The 22,146-nt window shown below is 43.1% G+C and overlaps 1 long non-coding RNA gene across 1 annotated transcript; it reads right to left on the bottom strand.

Annotated features, from left to right (window-relative positions):
* Positions 1 to 315: 315 nt before the first annotated feature.
* LOC105714507 (uncharacterized) lies at positions 316 to 21,908 on the bottom strand. Its single transcript, XR_001106829.2, has 4 exons — positions 21,835 to 21,908; positions 21,336 to 21,466; positions 10,053 to 12,157; positions 316 to 612 (listed from the first exon to the last, which is right to left on the bottom strand). It is a non-coding gene; the product is annotated as an uncharacterized LOC105714507 (long non-coding RNA).
* Positions 21,909 to 22,146: the final 238 nt, after the last annotated feature.

Genomic DNA, 22,146 nt, shown 5'->3' with positions numbered 1-22,146 from the left:
AACATAGTAAGATCCTGTGTCTACAAAAAAAATTTTTTTTTAAACTTAGCCAGATGTAGTGGCATGCAACTGTAGTCTCAGCTACTTGGGAGGTTGAGGTGGGAGGATCACTTGAGCCCAGGAGTTTGAGGCTGCAGTGAGCCATGGTCATGGCACCGTACTCCAGCCTGGGAAACAGAGCAAGACCTAGACTCTAAATAAATACATAAAAATAGGATAAGAGAAAAAAATACTTGACCTTGAAACCCCTCTTAGAAAAGCTGCAGAGGTCACCTGTAGTAAGGCAAAGGAGAGAATGGAGCAGCCACACCTCCATCATTGCTGAAAGCCAAATTCTATTGATTCCAGAGGAAGACATATTATGCCAGGTTTTTAAAGCTGCCATACGCCTTATCAGAGTCACAGTTGAGTAGTGGTATGTAAAGCTGCAGTACAAATACAAAAATAAGTGTTTGAGCAGGATATGGCATGCCCGTGCATCTTGTCTTTGGCAGAGGAGTTTGGAATTCAGGGCTCCAAGGAAACAACTGTTTGTCAATCCAAACCTTGGATGCTGATACTGGTGGACGGTTCAGTGACGATGTTCCTGTGTGAGGATGTTCCAAGTGGTTTCTAAAAGGCAAGAAGCCATCACTGTGAGGCATACGGTGACCGGCGCTGCATCTTCCTGCCCCATTTCCCACAGGGATCAATTGTAGTCAAGAGAATCTGTTCTTTTCAGAGGAGGACACCCTATTTGAGGTAAGAGAGGCATGAGCAGCTGAAGGAAGGAAAATGAACAGAAGAGCTGGACACGGCCAGGTTGCGGGGGCAGGGCTCATGCCTGTGATGCCAGCACTTTGGGAGGCCCATGGGGGCAGATCACTTGAGCCCAGGAGTTCAAGGCCAGCCTGGGCAACATAGCGAGACCCTGTCTCTACAAAAAAACCCACAAAAATTAGCTGGGTGTGGTGGCGCACACCTGTAGTCACAGCTACTCAGGAGGCTGAGAGGTGGAAGATCACTTGAGTCCAGGTTGTCAAGGCTGCAATAAGCTGAGATCACGCCACTGCATTCCACTTTGAGCAACAAAGCGAGACCCTGACTCAGAAAAAAAAAAAAAAAGAAAGAAAGAAAGAAAGAAAGAAAGAAAGAAAGAAGAAAGCAAAAGCAAAAGCTGGACAGAGCAGGCCAAAAGACTGAGTTCCACTTGATCATTGTTGATGACTCTAGGAAAAGTGGTAGTTGGACCTGAATGTCTGAGAGCAAGTATAATACTGCCAACAGGACCTATGGCTTGGCTACAAATGGCTTTCCATTTTCCAGTCCGTGGTGGGCCAGACAAAACCGAAGTTGCCAGTGTGTGCCCCCTACTCTGTGTGTCCCCTACTCCAAGGCCTCTGACAACACCTCGCCTTTCTGAGGGTGGGCAGGGAGCAGGGCTGCTGCTAACTCCATATCTCAGCTGCCCGACTCGTTCCGAAAGGTCCTCAGCTTTATGCCTTAACCTTTTCAGCAATCAGAAACAAAAATTCATATGATGGAACCTGTTGCTAATGCAAGGTTCATTTGTGGGAGGTCCTCCTCATCCTAGGATAAATAGAATGACAATAACAAAAGAGGAATTGGAGTGAATCCACTTAAAACAGGAACCCATATTGCATATACAGTGAAAAAAGATATGATTGGAACTTCGCCTCAAGAATTAAACAAGCATTATGAAAAGTCAGTTTTATCTTATATTTCAGAAAACTAGGTTATAGCCGCAGTTATGCATGGTTCTTAAAATGAATGAATAATGAGTCAAGTGTTGATGGAGGAGTTCTGATTAAGGCATGTGATGATATTCTATGGATTTCCCGTTGCACTGTCAACAGTGTAATCACAAAGAGGGCCACTTTATTAATCTTCCCAAGAGCATCTGAATCCTTTGCTATCAAACTCATTCTCTTTCGTCAGTGTCCTGTATCCATCGATTTCTCTTCTACAGTTGTTAACCTGTCTGAATCTTGTCTCATTCACCTGTCAATGGCTTTGCTCCTGATACAAGCAATCAATATGGCTTTCACAGGCTGTGTGTATTCTGGCTTCTTTTGCAATTTCACTTATGGTAGACCTGTTGTATGTGTCTTGCATCCCACTCCATTGCCAGGAAGAGACTGAGCCCTCAAAATGGTCACATGATAGGGAAAATGGCTCCCCTATTGGGTCAGGTGTAAATAAAGCCTTGACTATAACCTCAAATTGTAATATATGCTGTTCACATCATTCTTTTCTTTTTTAAATTTTTTTACAGTGATGGGATCTTGCTATGTTGCCCAGGCTGATCTCCAACTCCTGGGCTCAAGCCACCGATTTGCCTTGGCCTCCCACAGTGCTGGTATTATACGTGTGAGCCACTGTGCCTGGCCCTCATCATTCTTTTGTAAACATAACTGAAATTGCAATTTATGTTGTATCCAAAAGATTTATTATACCCAAAAGACTTTTTTTTTTTTTTTTTTTGGATGGAGTTTTGCTCTTATTGCCCAGGCTGGAGTGCAATGGCATGGTCTCGGCTCACTGCAACCTCCACCTGCCAGGTTCAAGTGATTCTCCTGCCTCAGCCTCCCAAGTAGCTGGGATGCCACCACGCTGGGCTAATTTTTGTATTTTTAGTAGAAATGGGGTTTCACCGTGTTGGCCACGCTGGTCTCGAGCTCCTGACCTCAGGTGATCCACCTGCCTTGGTCTCCCAAGGTGCTGGAATTACAGGCATGAGCCACTGCGCCTAGCCTCCAAAAGATTTTTAAAAGATGATTTCTCTTTAAGTTGACAAGTTATTTGATTATTTTGTTCATTCTTTTTATTGCATTTTGGACAATGAAAGTCCTACTATTTTTTTGAATATATTACATTTTCTTTATTGCCTAAGGTAAAATTATTTTGTGTGTGAAGGTTCTATTGATATTTGAAAAGAATGCATATTCTTTGACCTATACAGCATTGATATATTTTCTCTATTAAATCACAGTTGTATGTTGTTATTCAGATTTCCTTGTCTTTTTAAAAAAACAGACTTATAAAAATATAATCTATATACCATACAATTCACTGATTTAAGGTATATAGTTCAATTTTTTTTGTATATTCACAGGGTTATGTAGTAATCACTATATTCTAATTCAGCCTAACTTACCAAAATCTGTGCAGATTTATAACGACTTAGTTCCGGTGAAATATAGAATCCCAAATAACTCCATTATACCCCCGTTATGCTATTATTATGCATTTATAGTGTAATAGTATTACACTATAATACCAACAATTCTTTGGTATCATTAATGCATTATGTAGCTGGAAGTCTTTTAAAAAAACTGAGAGAAGAAAGGAGAAAAAATATATTTACGTAGTTGGGCACAGTGGCTCATGCCTGTAATCCCAGCACTTAGGGAGGCCAAGGAGAGTGAATGGCTTGAGCCCAGGAGTTGGAGATCAGCCTGGACAATATAGCAAAACCCTGTCTCTACAAAAAATACCAAAATTAGCCAGGTGTGGTAGCACACATGTCTGTCACCCCAACTACTTGGGAGCTGAGGTGGGACGATCACTTGAGCCCAGGAGGTCAAGGCTGCACTGAGCTGTGATCATACCACTGCACTCCAGTCTGGTGACAGAGTAAGATCCTATCTCAAACAAACAAACAAACAAAGTATATCTATAGAGTTTTTTAATATTACCTTTTAATTTTTTTTTTTTTTGAGATGGAGTTTTGCTCTTGATGCCCAGGCTGGAGTGCAGTGGCGCGATCACACTCACTGCAACCTCCGCCTCCTGGATTCCAGCAATTCTCCTGCCTCAGCCTCCCAAGCAGCTGGGATTACAGGTACCCACAACCATGCCTGGCTAATTTTTGTATTTTTAGTAGAGACGGGGTTTCAACATGTTGGCCAGGCTGGTCTTGAATGCCTGACCTTGTGATCCACCCACCTTAGCCTCCCAAAGTGCTGGGATTACAGGTGTGAGCCACCACACCCCACCATTACCTTTTAATTTGCCCATTCTCGTTGTCTTTATTACTATAGTTTGAGCTACTATCTTGTGTCCTTTCCTTTTCCCAATATAGCTTTGCTCCCACCTTCCATGTAGCATCAGTGTCAAGAATACTGTATGTCTGTAGATTATAGTCCCAACAACACAATTATCTATATTGCTCTATGAAATTACTTTATAAATCAGTTAAATAATAAAGGAGAAGAAGGCCAGATATGGTGCTTTAAGCCAGCAATCCTGTACTTTTTGAGGGTAAGGCAAGAGGATCACTTGAGGTCAAGAATTCAAGACCAGCCTAGGCAACATGGCAAGACCCCATCTCTAAAAAAATAAAAAAAAATTAGCCACGTGTGGTGGTGCACACCTATGGTCCCAGCTATTTGGAAGGCTGAGGTGGGAGAATTGCTTGAGCCCAGGAGGTTGAGGCTGCAGTGAGCCATGTTTGCACCACCACACTTCAGCTTAGGTGACAGGGTTAGACCCTGTCTCAAAAAAAGGATGAGAATATACAATTATATACTGCCTTTTGAAATTTCTAATTTCCTTTACCAATGTTCTTTGTGTGTTGTGTGTTTATGCTGTGTGTGTGTGCGTGCGCATGTTTTCTGAAATCACTTGCTTTCTTCATGAACAATTCTTGTCAAGCAGGTGTGCTATCAACAAATTCTCTCAGATTTTGTTTATCTTGGAATATCTTTATTTTTCCTTCATTTTTAAAAGATAATTTTGCTGGATATAAGATTCTTGCTGGATGAAATTTTATTTTCAGCACTTTGACTATATCAACCCACTGCGTCTGGCCTCCATTGTTTCTGATGAAAACACTGCTATTAATCTTACTGGGGACTCTATATATGTGACACTTTGTTCTGTTGCTTCTAAGATTTTTCTTTTTCTTTGTCTTGCAGCATCTTCACTGTATCTTGATGTGGATCTCTTTGTTTAGCATACTTGGAATTTGTTGAGCTTCTTGGCTGTGTAGATTAATGTTTTTAATCAAATATGGGAAGTGTCAACCTTTGTTTCTTTGAGTACATTAATACTTCTGTCTTTCCTTTTTACCTGCTAATTATTTTGTATGTATTTTGGTGCATATAATGGCATCTCACATTTTCCTGAGACTCTAATCATTTTTCTTTCTCCTCTTCATTTTTTAAACTCTCTGTACTTACGATTGGATAATCTATATTGATCGAACCTCAATTTCACTGATTTGCTCCTGCCAGCTCAAGCCTGCTGTTGAATCGCTCTAGTGAACTTTTAATTTTTTAAATTTTGCTTTTCAATTCTAGAATTTTTATGTTTCTGTTTAAATAATTTTATCTTTTTATTGATGTTCTCTGTTTGTTGATATATTGTTATTATCCTTTCTTTTAATTCTTTAAGCATGGTTTCTTTTAGTTCTTTAAGGGTGTTTATAACAGCTGCTTTGAAGGTTTTTCTGTTATTTCACCATCTGGGCTCTCTCAATTTCATGTATTTTTAAGTATTTTTCTCCCTGGCCTGTCAAAGAATGAGAGGCATATTAAGGTATCCCACTAAAAATGTGTTTTTCTTTGAGTTTCTAACTTTCACTTTATAAATTTTGTTGATGTTACTAGGCATATAGTTTTCTATTATGGTATTATCAAATATTGAATAGGTATAAATTAATATTCATAAAATATGAGTTAAATATTAATGACCTAACCAATATCTGAGTTTATACCCATCACATTTGAGAAAACATATTATCACTTATTTTTTCCCTTTTTATCTTGAAGAATGAATTTGGAAGATTTATACTACAGATGTCAAGCCTTATTATTCTGTTACCATAGCATATTATTATGTTATCATAAAAGAGTGTGATATTAGCACTAGTGTAGACAGACCATTGTAACACAACAAAGAGTCTAGAAATAAAGCCACACATATATGGCTACTTAATTGATAATTAAGGAGACAAATGCAGAGCAGTAGACTTGATGTATAGAAGCTCACATATTAATAGTAATCCTGTACATGTTGTAGATGTTACAAATGTTTTCTCCCACTTGACAGCTTATTCTTTAACTCTTTAACTTAAATCTCTACTTTTTTTTTTTTTTTTTAAATAGCTGTAGAGCTCAATAAAAAAGAAAAAAAACCTCTCTGTTTGGTCATACAGAGTTTATTTATTTATTTATTTATTTTTTGAGACAGAGTTTTGCTCTTGTCACCCAGGCTGGAGTACAATGGTGTGATCACCACAACCTCTGCCTCCCGGGTTCAAGCAATTCTCCTGCCTCAGCTTCCCAACTAGCTGGGATTACAGGCATGCACCATCATGCCCAGCTAATTTTGTATTTTTAGTAGAGACGGGGTTTCTCCATGTCGGCCAGGCTGGTCTTGAACTCCCGATCTCAGGTGATCTGCCCACCTCAGCCTCCCAAAGTGTTGGGATTATTTATTTATTTATTTATTTATTACTTTTTGAGACCAGGTCTTACTCTGTCACTCAGGCTGGAATGCATTGGTGTGATTACCGCTCACTGCAGCCTCGACCTCCCCAGGGTCAGGTGAGCCTCCTACCCCAGCCTCCCAAGTAGCTGGTACCACAGGTATACGCCACTATGTCTGGCTAATTTTTGTATTTTTTGTATAGACAGGATTTTACTATTTTGGCTAGGCTGGTCTTGTACTCCTGGGCTCAAGCAATCTGGCTGCTTTGGCCTCCCAAAGTGCTGGGATTACAGGCAAGAGACACTGCACTCAGCCTATTTTTAAATTTTAAGTGATCAAATATGTTGATTTCTCTTTTTTGGATCCTAGGTCTCATGACATAATTACTAGAACTTTCTTTAACCCAAGTTTATAAGAATATTTCCCTCTAATCATATAAAAAGGGTTTTTTAACATGCTTAGATATTAATTTTCATCTAGAATTTCTTTTTCATGCGCAGTGCATGGTAGGCATCTAACAAACAGCAAATTGTCAGCTTATCATTTATTGACTAAGCCTTTCTTCCCCCAGTAACTAAAAGGGCCATATTTTTCATCCTGTATATTCCCGTATGTAACTATCCGTGCTTTGGGTTGTCTGTTCTGTTTCACTGGTTTATTTGTCAACTCTTGGGCCAATATCACATTCTTTTAATAATTATAACTTACTAGTGTATTTAGAGTTCTGCTAGAACAGTGTCTCTTCATTATTTGTTTCCCCTAGCCTATAGCAAATTCAGAGGGTACTCACTAAGGCCTTACAAGTCTAGCTGCACTGGCCTAGGCCAGGCAAATCTCTTAGGTCAGATTCCAAGAAATATCTTCGATGGTAGGGTTCCTAGAAACAACCACACAAATACACTGGACAGAATTCTATCTCCAGCCCCATGCTGCCCTGAAGTCCCATTTTTTCAGGGTCAGTTCTTCTTCTTCTTCTTCTTTTTTTCTTTTTTAGATGGACTCTTGTTCTGTTACCCAGGCTACAGTGCAGTGGCGCGATCTCTGCTCAATGCAAACTCCACTTCCCGGGTTCAAGTGATTCTCCTGCCTCAGCCTCCTGAGTAGCTGGGATTACAGATGGCTGCCACCATACCAGGCTAAATTTTGTATTTTTAGTAGAGACAGGGTTTCACCATGTAGGCCAGGCTGGTCTAGAACTCCTGACCTCCAGTGATCTGCCTGCCTTGGCCTCCCAAAGTCCTGGGATTATAGGTATGAGCCACCATCGCTGGCCCAGGGTCAGTTTGTTCTTTCTCCTGTTCTTCTTAGCTCTCATTTCACATGTAACTCCCTCTGTAAAACCCCATCTCTCCATTGCCTGCTCCAGGATGAACTTTCCTTCTATTTTACAGAGCAAAACCCATGATATGGAAACCCCTTAACCTTCTAAGGGCAAACCTACAAACTTACACTTAAATCCATCTGTTTCTTTCCCTACTATTAAAATAAGAGTAGAGTCCTGCCCTTTCTTCCTCCTAAGCTAAAGTAGCTCCATTGAGGGAGATCTGGTTTCCTTCCATACCCTTAGGAAACAGCTCGGCTTTTCTTCCCTGTCTGTGTTGAAACATGCCTGTCTCGCCCACTCTAACACACACATGTTCACACACACATCTTTGGGCTCCAGATTCTCCTGCAGCCATCTTGCTATCTCCTTTTGTTCAAAGCTCTACTTCTAGCAAAAGTTGTCTAGCTCGTTGTTTCTTCTCTCATTCATTTCTCAGCCTACTGCAAGGGCCGCGTCACTTCCTTACTGTTAAATCCTTGCTACTGGTCTTGTCTCTAGTCTTGCTCTCCTCCAAACTGTTTCTCACCATAGAAGCCAGAATAATCCTTTTAAGATACAAGTTTGGATATATGATTCCTCTCCTTAAAAGCTTTCATACTCTTATTGATCTCAAGATCCACACTCCTTGACAAGGCCTCCACCTCCAGTCTCCTCAATCCCATGAGCCCTTTCCAACCCTAAACCCTGATCACACCCAGCCATTCCCTGCCCCTGACTTCCTCACTATGGCTTCACCTGGTTTTTCATTCCGCATGTGTGCCTTGCTGGCTCCTACTCACCTTTAGTACTCCAGCAAGAAGACACAAGTGACCACCCTACTACTCCTTCCCCCACTCCAAGACCACAGGAAGCGCCCCACTTTGTATCTTCCCAGCACCCAGTACTTAGTCCCACTACGTAGAACATTCCTTACACTCTTTACTTCTCTCTCTCTCTCCAACTAGATGGAAAACACTTTGACAAATGGGTCATTTCTTAATTATCATTTAACTCCAACATTTAGTAAAGTGCCTCTAGCACAGAAGATGGACTGTGGATGTCAGAAATAAACAAACAAATAGCTCCTCTCTTAGCCACAGAGCTCAGCATTACCTGTGACCTTTTTTTTTAAACTAAAGCTATTCATTCATTCATTCATTTTACTGTGGTAAAAACACATATCATAAAATGTACCATTTTAGCCATTTTTAAGTATACAGCTCAGTAGTGTTAAGTATATTTACAGTGTTGTGAAGCAGAACTCCGGAACCTTTTCATCTTGCAGAACTGAAACTCTATACCCACCAAACGATTCCCCATTTCTCTCCTGCTTCCAGACCCTGGTAACTACCATTCTACCGCCTCTGTCTATGAATTTGACTATGTTAATACCTCCTATACTGAAATCATTTGGTATTGTCCTTTTATGCCTGGCTTATTTTACTCAAGGTTCATCGGGTTGTGGCATGTGATGGGATTTCCTTCCTTTTTAAGGCTGCATAGTATTCCATTGCATATATATACCATATTTTGTTTATCTGTTCACCTGTGAACATCCATGAACATAATATTTTCACCAGTCTGTGACTTTTTATGAGAATTTTCTATGGTATTTATAATTTTGTTTTTTTGCAAGTTTCTGATTCCACAACATTCAAATATAGTATTATAAAGAATATATGCAAATATATGCTTTCTATAAATACAAAGGGCTTTTTAAAATAGAAGCTTTTGTTATTATCATAAAGTTGTTCATGCTTTTTGTAACAAAAAGCTCTTTTTATTAAACTGTCTTAAATTTTAACAAATATTTCACTGTACCAGTCCTTATTAAAAACAAGAAAATTCTATGTAAGATTTGGTATCAATTTAATTTGTATAGAAGAATGAATCTAATCAAATTGATCTGAGGATCGACGTTTTTAACTTTAAACATTTAACCTAAAAACTTTCATGCTTTTAACTTAAAAGCATAAAAATTCTTACTTTAGAATTACTTAAGAGCTTGCAACTAGAAATATATGTATATTTAATTCAAAGCTAAGGGTGTATCTCTTTCTGAAAGAAGGAACACAAGTAATTAATCTTGGTTTTGTTCAAGTAACAGACAGCCCAGAGGAGAACATTTTTCATCCACACCTGAGGTCAGGTGGGGGTGGATAGAGTTTTATGCACTAATGGTCAAATTACACTGTAATCCATCCAACAAGACATTTAGTCATGATTTCCTCAAGGGATAAAAAGACAAAAGGTGACCCAAAAAATCCAGTAATAGACTCTGCCATAATCCTTTTACTTTAAGGCAATTACCCACCTTAGGCAAATCTCTTCTTTAAACGATCACTTCATTTCTTCTTGTTGATTTTGAGGATTTGGTCACCGTTGTCTGGAGTTTCTTCACTTGGACATTTAGATAGAAGCTCTCTTTCTGCTATTGTAAACAATAATATAATTTACTTCCTTGTATAAAGATACATGTACTATATCTTTATACATGTATCTTTATACAAGGAAGAAAATTATATTCTAATATTCTAATAGTCTTCTCAGAATACATGACTGAGTTGAAATGGCGAGGTCAAAAGGTATGCACACTTTGAGGGTTTTTATTACAAATCGTCAAGTGGCCTTACAGGAAGATTTTACCAAATTATTTTCCCACTGACCATATATGGAAATGCCGGCTTCCTTATCTTCCCCCTCACACAGTGTGTTAACACTCTTTTTGATGATTTATAATCAGATAGACAAAATATCCTATCTCATTGATTTAATCTGCATTTGTGTGATGAGAACATATGTTTCCATTTCAGACCATTCGTATTTCTTTGTGAAATGCTTTGCTCGTGTCTTTTGCCCTTTTAAAAACTGTGTTCATCTTTTGATTATTGGTTTTAAGAGTTCCTTGTACAGTAAGGCTACTTACACTTTGGTATAGGTTGCAAATATTTCTGTTTCCCATTGGTGGCTAATTTTATTTATATTTCTCTACCCAGAAGATTTAAATACTTATGCAATCAACTCTATCGATTGTTAAATTTATCTTTTCTGACTCTGAAGTCAAGATTAAGTAACCTCCTGTGGCAGGTTCCTGTCCCATGGAGGAGCAGCTTGCTTGCTAATCTCTGTAAGAATCTTGGGGCAGGGGTTGGATGCTAATTAGATAATTGTTTCACACTGTCTTTCGTGCCTTGGAAGACTTATCTCCTGTTCTCTGGCCGTGATAACCAGTGCTATGTATAACACTGCCTAGCACAGGGGGGTGAGGGAGGGGAACCTGTCTCTTGAGCACAAAGCTACTTCCACTCTCCACTCTCAGCAAAAGCTAATCTGACCATGGAACAATAATCAAAAGTAGGAAAATAACATTGGCCAGGTGCAGTGGCTCACACCTGTGACCCTAGCACTTTGGAAGGCCGAGGCAGGAGGACTGTTTGAGGCTGGGAGTTTGAGACTAGCCTGGGCAACATAGCAAAATCCCATCTCTACAAATATTTTAAAAATCAGCCAGGTGTGGTGGCACATGCCTGCAGCCCCAGCTACTTGGGAAGGTTCAGGTGGGAGGATCACTTGAGCCCAGGAGAGCCATGATTGTGCCACTGCACTCCAGCATGGGCAACAGAGCAGGACCCTGGCTCAAACAAACAAACAAAATAAAATTTAAAAAAAAAAAAACCCAACCCACCAAAAAAAAAGACAAACGAAAAAATTGAGAAAAATAAAATTGACATACTACTATTAACAGACCTACAGACCCAATCTGATTTTCTCTAGTTTTCCCACTGACATCCTTTCTGTTCCAGAATCCATTCTGGCAGCCTACGATGCATTGTGGTCATGTCCTCTTCATCTCCTCCACTATGGAGCAGTTTCTCAGCCTTTCTTCGATTTTCATGATGGGTATTTTTGAACAGTACTTGCAGTTATTTCACAGACTGTTCCTTAGCTCGAGTTTCTACGATATTTCCTCACGGTCAGATTGAGACTGTGTATTTTGGCAAGAATGCCACGTGAGTGAGACTGTGCACTTCTTGGTACATTGCAGCAGGGGGTCCGTGATGTCTCTGTGTTTTATTGCTGGTGATGTGAACTGTGATCACTTGGTTAAGATGGTGTCTTCTGGGCGCACCACCACTCCTGGATAATTTTTAAACATGTTTTGTAGAAACAAGGTCTTGCTATGTTGACCAGGCTGGTCTCAAACTCCTGGCCTCAAGTGATCCTCTTGCCTCGGTCTCCCACCAAAGTGCTGGGATTACAGATCACATCTGGCAACTCTCTCACTGTTTCCACTCAGCTCCCATATACATCTTGTAGGTAATCATCTCATTAGCTTCTGGCTTATTCTTCATATACTTCTTTTGCAGATATGGTCCCCGGCCCAATTTTGACGGTAATGAACAGGTACAGCAGCCAAGACTTGAGAAGGACATGGGAATGAAACATACAGACTTCTTAGAGATGAAGGTGTGGATCTAAGTAGGTGAACTACTTAGACCAGGAGAAGTATGCTAGCCAAGGGTGAGGGAATATACAATGGGTAGCAGGGGAGACATCTGATGAAAACCAGCTATAGCCTTGAGGCTAGCTGTAGCAGTAGGGGCTGCCATTCATTCCGTCATCCCACTAGCTATCCTCTTGCAGGTTTCTCCAGGAAAGGAGACCATCCAGAATCCCAGAGAAGCTGTTCACAGATGGGATTAACTTACTATGAATAAGTAAGAAGTAGATCTGAGTGACGCAAGAGGTGGATTGTAGTGGATGTCATTGTGTGCCTCCCAGATCCCACATTCAGGTTGGAGGGACTCATTTCCCCAGCTTGTTTTCTAGAGTCTCATAGGTACCTGGCATGGCAGTACGTATATAAAACAGAGCCTTGCCAGGCACAGTGGCTCACACCTGTAATCCCAGCACTTTGCAGGGCTTAGCTGGGAGGATCACTTGAGCCTAGGAATTCAGGACCAGCCTGGGCAACATAGTGAGACCCTGTCTTTACAAAAAATGTAAAAATGAACCAGGCATTGTGGTCCACAACTGTCGTCCCAGCTACTAGGGAGACTGAAACAGAGGCTCTCTTAACTCGTAAGCCCAGGAGGTCAAGGCTGTAGCAGGTCATGACGTGATGGTGTCACTGCACTCCAGCCTGAGTGACAGAGCAAGACCCTGTCTCTAAAGCGTGCGCACGTGCACACACACACTCCTCTCCATAAGAACAAAGTACAAGCACAAGCCAGGACTGAGACGGGAGTGTGGGGAATGGGAAGGATTTGGGTACATGGAATTGGGAAGAAATGGCCCACCAGATGGTACATCAGCATGAGGTGGGCTTTTCTTGGGTCATCCTCCACTTCTCTCCCTAGAAGGAAGAATCTTCCTCCTTCCCTTTCCCACTTCCCTCTTCCCTAGACACACTCTGATCTCACAAGCCGATCTGGTTGCTGCGACTTTTAGTTTCATCCATTGTCTAGCCAAGATTAAGTTGCAATGTTTTGAAAGGAAATTTGCTCTTTTGGCTCTCAAGTTGGCCCAGGGCTTCCCACCTATGGGTGTTGTTGGATCTTTGCCACTGTAATAGAACAAATGCTCTGCCACAAAGTGTTTCTGAGCCTTTCTGAAGGTGCCTGGCCTTAATGAGCTCCTGGGCACCTCCAGTAATATACCCAAGCCATTTATATCTACTGTCCCCAAAGTCTCCTGAGGGCCTCAGTGGAGCCTCCACTTCAGCTCCTTCTACACAAAGTTGATACCCATATGCCAAGGGCACCGATTCCTGATTTTTAAAAGAATCACTTCTAGAGGCATCTGTCTTCACACCAGTTCCCACTTGGCTGAAGGCACAGGGGACTGTTCACAGAGGTGGGGGGAAAGTCACTCTCTTTGTAAGTACTACAGAACAGCACTTGTCTCTCCCCAAATCCCAGTTTCTTCTGCACCCCAGTTTCCCCACAGAAACCTCTGCAAAGGGAAAAACAACAACCCCACCTTCCTCTTCCAGCCAAAACCCCAACATTTATGCAAATAGACTGGTGATTCTACCTGCCAAACACAAGTCAATATGAATCCCAATTGAGGCTGATACAAGAACTGATTATTACCATGGGAATCTAAAAGAAAAATAAGATGCAAAAGAAAGGAACAGTGATGGTGGCCTAAGGGTGGACACAAATTCCTGACGCTAAGCACAGGAATTCTAGGCCACAAGCCCACCCGGACTGGCTGTGTCTCCCCAGCCCTGTCTTATACGTTGGGCACCAGCTCCCCGCCAACCCCCCCTCCCCAGCCCCAGCCCCTGCCCCTTGGCTTGGTCCTCACAGGACTCCTGGAATTTGGGACAGGGCCTGGCTCAGAGCAGGAATTCAATCAACATCTATTGACTGAGACAGAGGAAAGAAAATGGGAGAATGAGTGCTGGGGACAACTATGTCCCTATGTCTGTGAAGCTTCTCATTTCCTTCTCAGCTTAGTCTTGCAGCTTCCAGGGGTTGACCTGGTGTCAGGACCTTCAGTTGAGGATGCAGCTTCCCCCACTAGGACCAAAGATGGTGTCCTGGGCCTCAAAGTGTGCCCTCCACCTCCCCTTCCTTCTTTCTATCCCTCTCTCCTCCTGGAGGAGCTCCTGTAGTTCTATTCTCCCTTTCTGCTCCATTTCTCTGCATGTTTCGGGTTTTACGGCAGAAGCACAGTCACCACTAGTGGATTGAGGGAGGAAGTGGGGCCTGAGGCTCTACTGCTGCGTTCTTCTTTACCCATTTGGCTAAAATCTGGCCTTAATTTGGGTTGTTCTGTTTCAAAACGGTACTGTTTTAGGTTAATGTTAGGACTGCAATGCATCCCAAATACTTTAAGAAAATTTCTCAGAACTATTTTATTTTATTTTTTATGAGACAGAGTTTCGCTCTTGTTACCCAGGCTGGAGTGCAATGGCGCGATCTCGGCTCACCGCAACCTCCGCCTCCTGGGTTCAGGCAATTCTCCTGCCTCAGCCTCCTGAGTAGCTGGGATTACAGGCGTGCGCCACCATGCCCAGCTAATTTTTTGTATTTTTAGTAGAGACAGGGTTTCACCATGTTGACTAGGATGGTCTCGATCTCTTGACCTCGTGATCCACCCGCCTCGGCCTCCCAAAGTGCTGGGATTACAGGCGTGAGCCACTGCGCCCGGCAGAACTATTTTATTTTTAATTAATTATCATAAGAGACAGGGTCTCACTCTGTTGCCCAGGCTGGAGTGCGATGGAGCTATTGCAGCTCACTCCAGCCTCAACCTTCCAGGCCCAGACCGTCCTCCCACCTCAACCTTCCAAGTAGCTGGGACCACAGGCACACGCTACCAAAATTAGCTTGGCTAATTTTATTTTTTTTTAGAGATGGGGTCTCACTATGTTGGCCAGGCTGGCTTCAAACTCTTGAGCTCAAGCTATCTTTCTGCCTCAGCCTCCCAAAGTGCTGGGATTACAGGCACCGTGCATGACTCAAACAACTTAAGATTTATATGGCACACCAGGGCCTGTCGGGGGATGGGGGGCTAGGGGAAAGATAGCATTAGGAGAAATGCCTAATGTAGATGATGGGGTGATGGATGCAACAAACCACCATGGCACGTATATACCTATGTAACAAACCTGCATGTTCTGCACATGTACTCTAGAACTTAAAGTATAATAATAAAAAAGATTTATAAAAACTTGCAAAGGCGGTACAGAGATTTCCCAGTTTCCCCTATTACTCACACCTTACATTTGTGTATTTGTTATAGTTAATGAAAATATATTGATACATTATCACTGACTAAAGTTCATTAATAAATATTGCCCATACATCACATCTGGATTTCCTTAGTTTCTAATATCCTTTTTCTGTTCCAAGATCCCATCTAGGATACCACATCACATTTAGTCATCATATCGCCTTAGGATCCTCTAGACCAGGTGTCCCTAATCCCTCAGCCACAGGCCGGTTAGGAACCAGGCTGCCCAGCAGGAGGTGAGTGGCGGGTGAGCAAACATTACTGCCTAAGTTCTGCCTCCTGTCTTAGCAGCAGTGGCATTAGACTGTCACAGGAGCGCAAACCCTATTGTGAACTGTGCAGGTGAGGGATCTAGGTTGCACGCTCCTTATCAGAATCTAATGCCTGATGATCTGAGGTAGGACCGTGGCATCCTGAAACAATCTCTTCTCTCCTGCTGCCCCCTATCCATGGAAAAATTGTCTTCCATGAAATTGGTCCCTGGTGCCAAAAATGTTGGGGACTGCTGCTCTAGACTGTGAGACTTCATCTGACTTTCCTTGTTTTGATGACCTTGACAGTTTTGAGGAGCCTTAGGCATGTATTTTATAAAATGCTGCTCTTTTGGAATTCAGTGTTTTTCTTAGACTGGGGTTCTGAGTTCTCAGGAGGAAGACCAAAGGTAAAGGGTCATTTTCATCTTATCTTATCAAGGATACTTGCTATCAACATGGTTTATGACTGCTGCTGTGGACTTCGATCACTTGCTAGTCTTTGTCAGGTTTCTCCACTGTAAAGTTACTCTTTCTTCTTTTCCATATTCTACTCTTTGAAAGGAAGTCACTATGTGCAGCCCACGGTTAAGAAGCAGAGGGTTAAGCTCTCCAGCTTGAGGGCAGACTGTCAATTGTTTGATGTTCTGCATGGGAGATTTGCCTCTTCTCTGCCATTTATTCACTTATTCCGTCATTTATTAACATCTGTAGGGACTCATGGATATTCATCTCATACTTTGGGTTATAATTAAATACTACATTATTTGTTTTGCCACTCAAATATGTCCAGCTTTGGGCATTGGGGGCACTTTCATTTGGCTCCTGTGACCCTTTGATAGAGTGTTATGGAATGTTTATGTCTCCCAAATTCATATGTTGAAGCCTTGACCCACATGTGATGGTATTTGGAGATGGGGTCTTTGGGAGGTAATTAGGGTTTGGAAGAGGTCATGGGGTGGGGCACTCAGGATGGGATTAGCACCCTTATATGAAGACATGCTGGAGAACTTGGTCTTTCCCTACACCGACTCCCAACAAGTGCACAAAGAAGAGATCATGTGAGCACATGGGGAGGCTGCAGCCACCTCCAAGCCAAGAGAAGAGGCTTCAGAGTGAAATTGACCTCGCCAGCACCTTGATCTTGGACTTTCTAGCCTCCAGAAAGAAACAAAGTTGTGTTGTTTACACCCTCAAGTCTATGGTATTTTGTGGTGGCAACCTCAGCTGACTGAGACACACGCCCCCAACTGTTTCACTTTCTGAGGACTTCCTTTCTGACACTGCAAAATGCTCCAGGCTCACCTTGTATATTTCCTGCCCCAGCCCTAGAATCAGCCACTTCTGTAAGAGGCCCGGTTCCTGTTCTTGGAGAATGATATTGGAAACCAAAAACTGGCTCCTAGGTAGCAATTTATTCTTGGACACACTAGAAACACTTATTTTGTGCCTTCTATGTGCCAGGCACTATGCTAGCTCCTTTTCATGTTGGTTTACTTAATCCTCATAACAACTCTATGAAATATTTACTGTCAATCCTCCCTAGATGAGGACTGGAGGTTTAACTGGGTTAAATGCTAGCCAACACCACTCTGTTTTGTCTCCAAAGCCCATCACACTGCCTTGATGAAGACTGGTGTCACATACCTCACAAACATCATTTTTTTTTTTTTTGAGACAAAGTCTCACTCTGTTGCCCGGGCTGGAATGTAATGGCACAATCTCGGCTCACTGCAATCTCTGCCTCCTGGGTTCAAGGGATTCTCCTGCCTCAGTCTCCCGAGTAGCTGGGATTACAGGTGTGTGCCACCATGCCCAGCCAACTTTGGTAATTTTAGTAGAGATGGAGTTTTGCCATGTTGCCCAGGCTGGTCTTGAACTCCTGGTCTCAAGTGATCCCAGATGGCATCACATCTCTCCTTATGTGCAGAGATGACAGGCACCTGTGTGTGCACAGATGCATGTGGCTCTCCTCATGTGTGCAGGTGATATGTACCTATTTTCATGTGCTCACATACCTTTGTGTGCAGAGATGACATGTACTTATCCTTAAGACAGATGACGTGTCTCAACTCATGGGATAATGCAATCTGACAAACTGAAAAGTGCTTTAGAATGGACATTTGCAGTACTTGCCAACTGCTGAAGCTTAGACTGTCAGATTTTTCTCTATCATCCATAGGACTCGCTTATGAGATGAGGGGATATCCTAAGACAACCACTTAGCATCGCAGCTGTTATGATTTCAAACAGTGTTTCATGTTTCCAGAGAGAAAACTGCAGGTCTACATTTTGCCCTCAAGCACAGGGATCATATCACACAAAAAAGAACAGATCAGTCCGCCAGAATGAGTAAGGCTTCTATCAGAGCGACCACAGTGTGGTCTGCCACTTGAAGTGCGTATTGGGGGATTTGTCTGTCCAGCACTTCTTTTTCCTCTGAGATCAGCCTCTGCCAACCTCTCCAGAGCAGCCATGTTCATCCATCACCACCCGCTCTTAACCATTGATCATTCCCAGATGAGTACGTGACCCAGCTGTGCCAATCCGAGAGTCCTCACCTAGGACTGCTGGAACAGGAACTTAAAAAGAGTTGGCCTTTCTTTAGGGACTGAAGCTATGAACATTGAGACTGTCATTAGCCATGTGAAGGTTTATGTGCCAGCAGAAAGCATAATGAAATCAACAGGAAGAAACACAAACACACACACACATACACACACAAAGACATCTGTTCTTGGTTCTGACATGACCTGGGTATTTCGTGGAGTGCCCTAATGTCTTTCACCAAGGCCTTGTTTAGTGCTTAGGCTAGTCGGAGATTGTTTTCACTTACTTCCAACCAAAGAGCCTTAACCAATGCAGAATGATTGATAATCATATTATCACTCATATACTGCAAGACACATCAACTGAGACTCAAACCTCTGACAGACATTTTCCCAGCTTTCAAATATTACAGATACAGTCTGGTTCTCCTATCAAAGGTGGTTAATTTGGTACATTGGTTTTTCAGAAACTTTCCAAATATATATTAACTTATTTCAGTTTGCATAGTAAACTTCTATTGATCTGGCTTTCAAATTTAAAAAGTTCAAATTACTAAGTTGTTTCTCCATTCTACTTTGTGGAAACAAATGATATAAGATGTGATAACTAAGGAACTGCTCTAAAAAACACCTTCTAGGATACAACATAGGGTCAACGTCAAGACCTTCAGTATCATGTGTGTTTAGTGCCTGAATCAGCAAAGCAGTATAAGCACAGCTTGGCCTCATTTTACAGTGTGTTTCAGTCTATTATGAATCTGTGGATGCAATTTGTTTGTAATTCATGTATGAGCATCATGGTAATAACAGCTAATAAGCTAATACTTTTTTTTGAGACAGGGTCTCACTTGGTTGCCCAGGCCAATCTAGGCTCACTGCAATCTCTGCCTCCTGGGCTCAAGCGATCCTCCTACCTAGATCTCCTGAGTAGCTGGGACCATAGGCACACGCCACCCATCATACCCAGTACTTTGGGAGGCTGAGGTCGGAGGATCATAAGCCCAGGAGTTCGAGACTGACTGGGGCAACATAGGGAGACCCCATCTCTACAAAAAATTTAAAAATAAGTCAGGTGTGGTGATGCATGTCTGTAGTCCTAACTACTCGGGAGGTTGAGGTGGGAGGACTGCTTGAGCCTAGGAGTTCAAGGCTGCAGTGAGCTACGATCATGCCATTGCACTCCAGCCTCACCTTCCCAAAGTACGAGGATTACAGGAGTGAGCCACTCTACCTGGCCATGTAGTTAATACTTTTGAGGTCGTACTATGCACCAAGCAGGTACTGTTTTAGGGGCCTAACACACTCATTCCTTTAATCCTCACAGCGACACTGCTGTCTTCTCCATTTACAGATAACAGAGAGGTTGAGTAATTTGCCCAAGGCTGCACATCTAGTAAGTGGTGAAGCTGTGAACATTCGAATTCATATCTCTTAGGTAACTAATGCAGTGAATCATAGTAGCTGTCAGGGAACTGGAATAGTCAATGAACAGGACATCCTACTTCCCAAGTCCTTTGGAGGGGATTTTATCTGTTTATTTTTTATTTGTTTTAATTAAATAGAGATGGGGGGGGTCTCACTATGTTGTCAAGCTGGTCTTGAACTCCTGGCCTCAAGTGATCCTCTCACCTTGGCCTCCCAAAGTGCTACAGAGGGTACTCATTCTTTGGATTTGTAGAATATATATTGATTACCAGTGAGGCAGAGAGATACGCAGGAAATTTTTCTTTTACTGTGATGGCTTGGGTCCCTGTGGCTTGTAAAAAAGCTACATAGTAGACCTCCGAGGCTTCACCAGGCTCTCATTTCCTTATGGTGAGAGCAAATCTTTCTGAAGCTTCCATCTCTTAGGGTAAAAATCTGAATGCTTCCCCTGGCTAGCTTGTTGGTCTCCACTTCACTTTCAGCCAGTTTAGCCTTAAATTTCTCCCATCACAGGACTCCAGACAAGAATTCCCTGTGACTGCTGTACCCACGTTCTCTGCGGTGCCTAGCCAAACCCTGTTCATCTTTCAGGCCTTCCCAGACCCATCAGACCAGCTTGGCAGAGCGCCTTGCAAACCAGAGGATAACTGAATATGCCTGTATAAGTTTTTTTTCCTACACATTTTTTAAGTGATTAGGAAATATTCAGAGTAAAATTACGATTTTGTGAGCAATAAATCACAATCTATTTTAATAGTACTAAAATCTTGCTCAAAGCAATTTCAGGCAAGGCTTGGTTGCTCACACCCATAATCCCAGCAATCTGGGAGGCCGAGACAGAAGGATCACTTGAGCCCAGGAGTTTGAGACCAGAGTGGGCAATATGGTGAGCCCTCACCTCTACAAAACATTTAAAAAAAAATTAGCTACGTGTGGTGGTGCATGCCTGTAATCCCACCTACTTTGGAGGCTGAGGCAGGAGGATGGCTTGAGCCCAGGAGGTCAAGGCTGCAGTAAGCCATGATCAATCTGTGACGGTACCATTGCACTCCAGCTGGGGCAACACTGCAAGACCCTGTCTTAAAAAAAGAAGCTTCAGCTCGGAATACTGAGAGCCAGTGTGAAGAAACACACTTGTTTCGATGACACTGTTATTTTCCCGGGTGTGCATCTGTGAGCATTATTCACTTTTGTTTTTGAAGGCAGGGTCTCATTCTGTGGCTCATGCTGGAGTGCAGTGGCTCAATCTTAGCTCACTGCAACCTCCCATCTCAGTAGCTAGGACCACAGGTGTAGCGCCACTACACCTGGCTCATCTTTCGTATTTTGGGTGGAGATGGGGTTTTGTCATGTTGCCCAGGCTGGTCTGTAACTCCTCACCTCAAATGATCCACCCGCCTCGGCTCCCAAAGTGCTGGGATTACAGGCCCGAGCCACCTCGATCAGCCCACTGTTCACTTTTAACTGTGACCCCTTTTTAAATTTCTTGCTTTATCATCTTACTGATTCCTCGAAGCAATCTTAGGGGGCAAGCTGGTTCCATGGGCGCTGAAGCAACATTTCCTCTTTCAAAGCCTCAATTTTTTGAACGATATGCACTGCTAAAGAGGAAGCAATCAAACCTACCAGGCGAGCTCTGCCCTCCGCCCAGCGAGCTGCTGCTTCCTGGTGGTTAAAATGCTTTCAAGTTCTCCTGGTGAGTTCTAAGTCACACCGGATTGATGCTCGTTTTTGGAGATCACCTCGTACACGTCCACCTGGAAGGCACCCAGAGGGGATCGATTTAGGAAATTCACTTCATGTCACCCTAACAACGAAGCACAGATGCAGTTTTCACGCATGTGGCATCAATGCTAATCCTATGTGCGAAACATTTGGCTTCATTCGATTTTTAAAAAATTAATAACAGAGATGGGGTCTCGCTGTGCTGTCCAGGCTGGTCTCCAATTCCTGGACTCAAGCCATCCTCCCGCCTCGGCCTCCACTCGTTTTTCCGCGACAAAGCCCGCCCACCTGCGGGGCGTTCCGTGCGGAGAAACTCTGTGAAGGACGTCGCGGGGGAGGGGGGGTGGACTCCCAAGGGACGCCGCAAAACCAAAACAGTCACCCGTGTTCCCAAAAGCACCTCAGGAAATGCTTCCAAAGGCAGGGCTGGCCTCCACAGGGTGACGGCTCTTCAGCCTCCGACTCAAACCTGAGTTGTCCACACCACTGGGCCGCCGCCAGCGCAGGCGAGCCACCGAGATACAGCGGACGCCGCAACTAGCCGCCGCCGGCTCCCGCCACACCCGCCGAGCCAGCAGCGTCGAGCCCACGCCCCTACCGCGTGCCCGCCTCCTGTAGCCATGCAGCTCGCGATTGGTCGGGAGCGCTGCCCGTCGCGAGAGAAGGCAGGGTCTCTAGCAGGCCGGCGCTCCCATTGGTCGGGACAGCGGCG

Source organism: Aotus nancymaae, unplaced genomic scaffold, assembly GCF_030222135.1.
Source record: "Aotus nancymaae isolate 86718 unplaced genomic scaffold, 86718_ANA_hifiasm-v0.15.2.pri h1tg000028l, whole genome shotgun sequence".
NCBI lineage: Eukaryota > Metazoa > Chordata > Mammalia > Primates > Aotidae > Aotus > Aotus nancymaae.
Note: the sequence above shows the minus strand (reverse complement) of the source record. Positions and strands in the feature narration are given on the sequence as shown.